This window comes from Sorex fumeus, unplaced genomic scaffold (assembly GCF_029834395.1).
Source record: "Sorex fumeus unplaced genomic scaffold, SorFum_2.1 ptg000014l, whole genome shotgun sequence".
In the NCBI taxonomy this organism is placed as follows: domain Eukaryota; kingdom Metazoa; phylum Chordata; class Mammalia; order Eulipotyphla; family Soricidae; genus Sorex; species Sorex fumeus.
In genome coordinates this window covers 25,220,107-25,226,621 of record NW_026606071.1, presented here as the reverse complement: position 1 = coordinate 25,226,621, position 6,515 = coordinate 25,220,107, and the positions used below count along the sequence as shown (strand labels likewise).

The following is a 6,515-nucleotide window of genomic DNA, read 5'->3' as shown; positions in this document are numbered from 1 at the left end:
AATCATTATGAAAAGTCATCCTATTAAATGGGAGAAAATATTTGACCATATATATTCAATAACGGGCTAATATTCAAATAAACAAGGAGCTCATAAAAATAAACAATAAAAAGTAACAAAAAACAAGTTGATTAAAATATGAGCAGAAGATCTGAACAGACACTTCTCCAAAGAAGGTATACAAATGGCAAATAAGCACATAAAATGAGGGATACTTGGGAACATGGGTGGTGGAGAACAGGCACTGGTGGAGGGATGGGTACTCAATCATTGTTTGACTGAAATGTAAGCACAAAAGTTTGTAAGTCTGTATCTGTACCTCATGGTGATTCATTAAAAATAAAATATAAAAAGTGTTCATCATCTCTTGTCATTAGGGAAATGCAACAATGACATGTCATCTTATACCTTTGTGAATGGCTATCATCCAAAGAAAGGAACAGGTATTGGATATGATACAAAGAAAAGGGAATTCTCAAATATTTCGGTGGGAATGCAAATTTGTACAATCATTATGAAAAGAAGTATGGCGTTTTCTCAAAAAGTTAAAGATAAAAATGATATATTAACCAGCTATTGTACTTCTGCATATTAACCAAAAACAAAACAAAAGCATTATCATGAAAAGGTAACATAAACTCCCATGTTTATTGCAGCATTATTTACAACAGCAAAGAATGAGTAACAAACTATACTCATATACTGATGAACGAATAAATATATTATATATGTACATGTGAAACTATTCAGCAGTAAAGATGAAACTCTGTTATTTGTAACAACATGGATAGCCTATAGGGGATTATTTTAGGTGAAATAAACCAGAACAAACACTGTTCTCATTGCCCCGGTGCATACCATCTACCCACCCATTCTCAATAAAATGAATAATTAGCACTGTCCTCCCGTTGTTCATCGATTTGCTCGAGCAGGCACCAGTAACACATTGTGAGAATTGTTACTGGTTTTTGGCATATCGAATATGTCATGGGGAGCTTGCCAGGCTCTGCCATGCGGGCAAGATACTCTCGGTAGCTTGCCGGGCTCTCCAAGAGGGGCAGAGGAATCGAACCCAGGTGGGTCATGTGGGCCGCGTGCAAGGCAAACACCTTACCTGCTGTGCTATCGCTCCAGCGATTAATTAATTAATTAATTCATTAAGTGTCCCATTTCTTTCTTTGACTACAGAAGCATTTATATTATGTTTAAACCTTACCTAAAACAGGAAGTTCATATTTCTTGACTTGGATTTGATGGATGTATGTTCACTACATCAAATTTGTCCAGTCCTGTTCCAGCAATGATTGATAGTCTTAAATTAAGTCCAGTAAGTCAAAGGTAGACTGTTCTCAAAGTGATCACTATGCCTTATCAAGATATGAATGGTTTATAGAAGATATACTCAAGAAATTCTCATAACTCATAAACTGAGATATGGATCTTCAATTACAGAGCAGATGATAAATATATAAATATATTAAATGCTAATAAAACAGGTTCTTTTCTCCTAATGATTACTTAGTTAAAAGTTTATCAGTACTAATCACAAACAGAAACCTAGCATGAGATAATTAAGTGAATAACACCTGGATTCTTACATGTGATTGTTAATTTAATAGCTTACCAGACCTGGTAGCTCAGATAATTGTTCCTTTTGGTGTTACTCATTAATTGTGTTTTCAAGATCAGAAATGTTCAATGAATATTTCCCTGTACTTTCACCACTAAAGTTCCCTACAGATAAATATTTTTATGAATTTTAGCCAATTATATTGTGATTTTTCCACATTCCTTTCCATTAAAGATTATTTTCCATGGAAACCAATGTGGTATTAGATGTAGAAACTCAAATGTATTTTCCAGAAAAGTATTTTTCCTTCTAAGCATCATCTACAACTACACCATCTACTGCTGTCCTTATCTCAGGCCACTCTTGCAAATGTTACTTTTATTTTGCTTTTATTCCAGAGATCTTAAGTGAATATTTTTTTACACAAATTTCTCTTCCTTCAAATAGATGCTTATCTTTCCAATTGTTAAAATTCCAAATTGTTTCTAACAAAAATCATCTATTCTCATCTTTATTCACTTTACTCATGATTGTTAAATAAGTAATTTAATAGATACAAAATGTTTAAGAAATAATTTTCAAGAAATTACCAATTACAAAAGAAGCCTGCTAAAGAATACAGCAAGGAGCTCACTACTTCAGGAATACATGGTCCCTGGAACACTGGAGATAAGATCAGTGGCCTTAACTTGGCTCCAAGACCCAGGCTTCCAAAACCTTCTATTTGGGGGAAGAGCCAATATTGGAGAGTTAGGGGAATTGTCTTAATCTTTACAATACAAATGTTCAGTTCCCCCACCTCTTCTTACAAATGATTTGAGGTTACTAATTACAATAGTGCAACAATAGTAAAAGCAATAAATGAAAGCATTGAGAAAGGGCAAACAAAACGAGAACCAGAAATTCATCAAGCCTAGAGTTGCTGAAGTCAGTAGGACAGGGAGTTAGGGTAATCTAGGCTCTGCCCCCCCACACTGGAAACCTTGAGCAAGATGCTCTCTCTCACTCTCTGTGGTCAATAACTTCCTCCCCTGAAAAGGACAGGGTACATTATTAGATGATCCCCAAATACAATCCAAGTTTCTATAATTTGGGACTTTTCCAATCATTCAGTCAAATATAAAGAACAAAATGGTCTTAGGGCTGAGGCAATATCTTGACAGTCTACTCAGCTACTATGGTTGATTACAATGTAGAGAGTGCAAGAGAAACCAAAACCCATCTGCACTGGGAAAGGGTCTCAAGTTGACAGTTATCTTAAGAATAATATTCTTTTGCCTTGCTTTGAAGTACAGTTTCTTCCCAACTTTGAGTATAACCATATATTCAAATTTATTTTATCTTTGTGTGTTTTTATTTTATTTTATTGAATCAATGTGAGATATAGTTACAAGCTTGGGTGTTTGATCATTGTGTGATTGTAACTCAAACATAAAGCTTGTAACAAATTTATTTTATGAGGCCACTTGGATGTGAATATTCTATATTTCTTTTAAGAACCACTTTCTAGTTTTTGTACAACATACACTTCCTATTTAAAAAGTACTTTTTAAATAGCTTAAAAGCTCTACGGAAGACTAAAGAAAAAAAATAAAATCAAAATGAAAGAAAAGATAAACCACAACTCAGAACTCATAATCATTGATCACTCAGGTAAACAGATATAAACAGAGAATGGAGATACAGAAAAAAATTATAATACTGGGTCATACGATACTATTTTAAACAGTAGGAATTGATTTTAATTTCACTAAAATTTTATGTAAGTAAAAGTAGACCACAGTGAAGCAAAAGGAGTTTCTGAGCTTGAAATATGTTCTTGATCCCAAATATTTCTTCTGGAGATGAGACCTTTCCCCTTGTTTATCCCACATCTATATGTGTGCTTGCAAAGTGGTACAGAGACCCACAACATAATAATAAACCCCTTCTCACCACTTTATTTACTTTTTTTATGCTGACAAATTTTATTGTGGAAACCATTTATATATACAAAAGAACACAATATATAGACAACAGATAAAAAAGTCTGATTTAATTTTTTTCTTGTATTTTTTAAAGAATGTACTCTTTATAAATTCAAGTTTGGTTAGCCTTTTATGAGTATTTTTGCTCAATATCTTGAACACTTTCATTTTCTTCTTCAGGTAGAGCCTCTGAGTTGTTTTTTTCTCAAATTTTCTTGTCACAAATTCTTTTTTCTTAGCATCATGCTTATCTTCTTCCTGTGCCTTTTGATTTTACTTTTTCTTTTGCTTTATCTTTGAAATAGTAATAAGGCTAATTCTTTAATCAAGTTGTTCTTCAGGTTGAGGATGGTCAATGTACAATGTTCTTCAGACAAAGCCTGATCACTGCTACACTGTTCTTCAGGCAAAGCCTGATTGGCCTGTCCTTCTGACAATAGTTGGCCAACTTCTCTTAGTCGCATTACTTTTCTAAGTCTTTCCTCTTCAGCTAAGTAGAGATGTTTCAAATGATCTGGGTATCTATCTGTGAATTGGGATTCCTATGAAGTTTACGCCTTCTATTCTTTCCGTAACAATTTCTTGTAATTTTTCTGAACCTTCAGTTTTCTTTGAAATGCAAAAACTGTCTCAGCAAAGCTCTGCTTATGGTGAGTTTGCCACTCAGTTTCAACATACTGAAACCAACAGAAAGTTCTTATCCACGTGTCCCCAAACTCACAGTTCTACCCTATGTTCCGTATCTCCCTGGAACCTTCCCACTCTATTCACTTTTTACTGTGATGCTTTAATGCCATGTGTGACCATTCCTTAGAGTGTCATCCCAGTTAAACTCGAGTGTTCAGACCCATGGTATCCTGGTCATACAGATGCCTTGCTAAAGTAAAAGAAGTCCAGGTGTTTGTATAATGTGTGTTCCTCAGGGAGTTTCTAGAGAGATATGACCCTGAGTATGAAAAGTTCAAAAGTTCACATTTTCATTCCACACATATTTTTATCTTTGGTACAACAAAAAGAGTCAGGAAGACCAAATAGATGTGCTGAAGGGAGCCCAAGGACCTGTCCCTGTTCCTGCCCCCATCCCACATAGAACTCAATATTCAGTGTTTCTAAAGCAGAAGATATGCAAAGAAGACTCAAGCTAATTCAGGAGAAGAAATCAGATTTTTACTTTTTTAAAAAAATTATTGGGGGCCAGAAAGTACAGCAGGTAAGGACTTACCTTGCCCAAAGCCAACCCAGGTTCTATTCCAAGCATCTCATATTGGCACCCCACAACCCCAGCACTGCCAAGTATGATTCTAGAGTGCAGAGCTAGGAGTAATCCCTGAGCACTGTTGGGTCTGACCCCTAATCCAAAAACTAACTAAATAAAATGTTTATGTTTTTATTAATTGAATCATTGTGAATTACAGTTTTAAGCTATTCATAATTGAGTTTTAGGTGTACAATCTTCCAACACCAATAACGTCACCATTGTTCATGTCCCTGCACCAATGTCCCTAGTTTCCCTCCCGCCCTCCAGGCCTACCACTATGACAAGCGGTATTTATTTATTTATTTATTTATTTATTTATTTTTAAATTTTTATTAGTGAAACACCATGATATACAGTTGTAGACTTACAAATTTTTGTGCTTGGGTTTCAATTATACAATGATTGAGTAACCATCCCTCCACCAGTGCCCATTTTCCACCACCATTGATCCCAGTATTCCTCCCACCCCCCTCCCTCCCATCTCACCTGCCTCTGTGGCAGGGCATTCCCTTTTGTTTTCTCTCTCCTTTTGGGTGATGTGTTCTGCAAAAGAGGCAGTGAGTTGCAATCATGTTCGGTCTATAGTCTACTTTCACCATGCATCTCCCATCCTGGGAGGATCCTTCCAACACCCTTTATTTGGTGCTTCCTTCTCTATCTGAGCTGACCCTTTCCCCTAGCATGTGCCTCCAAGCCATGGAGTGAACCTCCTGGTACTTATCTTGGCTATTCTTGGATGTTAGTCTCCTATTTTGTTATTTTATGCTCCCCATATGAATGCAATCTTTCTATGTCTGTCCCTCTCTTTCTGACTGATTTCGCTTCACTGTATCGCTGTCATCCTGTTATTCATCGATTGCCTCAAGCAGACCCCAGTAACGTCTCCTTCGTCCTAGCCCTGAGATTTCAAAAAGTGCCGCATTTGAGGCTCTTTCAGGGTCAGGAGAATGAGACCCATCATTGTTACTGGTTTTTGGAATATTAAATACACCACGGGGAGTTTTCCAGACTCTGCCGTGTGGGCAGGATACTTTTGGTAGCCTGCCAGGTTCTCCAGAGTAAGAACAAGATAATAAGATGTCACACGGCTGCATTTGCAGCTGAGCACTTCCGGAAGCAGGGTTTTATAGTCTCTGGGTTTTGGCCTTTGATGGGATTACAAGGCGCCTGGGGCAGTTGGTGGGTGTAATGCCTACGTACCGGAAGATGGGGGATCTGAGTGGAAGAGGCCCCAGTCCCAATCTGAGCAGGCTTGGACATCTACACCCCGGGTCCCGCACACCTGGGTTCCTCTGCTGGTTCTTTCATGTTTGAGGCTCGTCCAAATGTGTGGAGAGTGGTCTTAAGCATGGCTGTGGCTGGAACCGGAGGTCTTCAGCTGCCGGGGCTTTGCTCGGGGTGGGGAGGGAAACTCAAGCCACGCTCCTCCAAGGGGCCCCAGTGAGGACAGTTAGGTGCAGAGTTAGGAGACTCTGCACTGTTCTCTTCCAGGAGCAGGGTTTTATAGTCTCTGGGTCTTGGCCATTGATGGGATCACAAGGCGCCAGAGGCAGTTGGTACGTGTAACGCCTACATACTGGAAGATGGGGGATCTGGGTGGATGAGGCCCCAGTCCCAATCCAAGCAGGCTTGGAGATCTACGTCCCGGTTCCCGCACACCTGGGTTCCTCTGTCGGTTCCTTCATGCGTGAGGCTCGTCGGAACATGTGGACAATTTGTT

General features: G+C 38.1%; 1 pseudogene; it reads right to left on the bottom strand.

The window, feature by feature from the left end:
• Positions 1-2,572: 2,572 nt before the first annotated feature.
• LOC130021161 (thyroid transcription factor 1-associated protein 26-like) lies at positions 2,573-4,795 on the bottom strand (annotated as a pseudogene).
• Between the last annotated feature and the right edge of the window lie 1,720 nt (positions 4,796-6,515).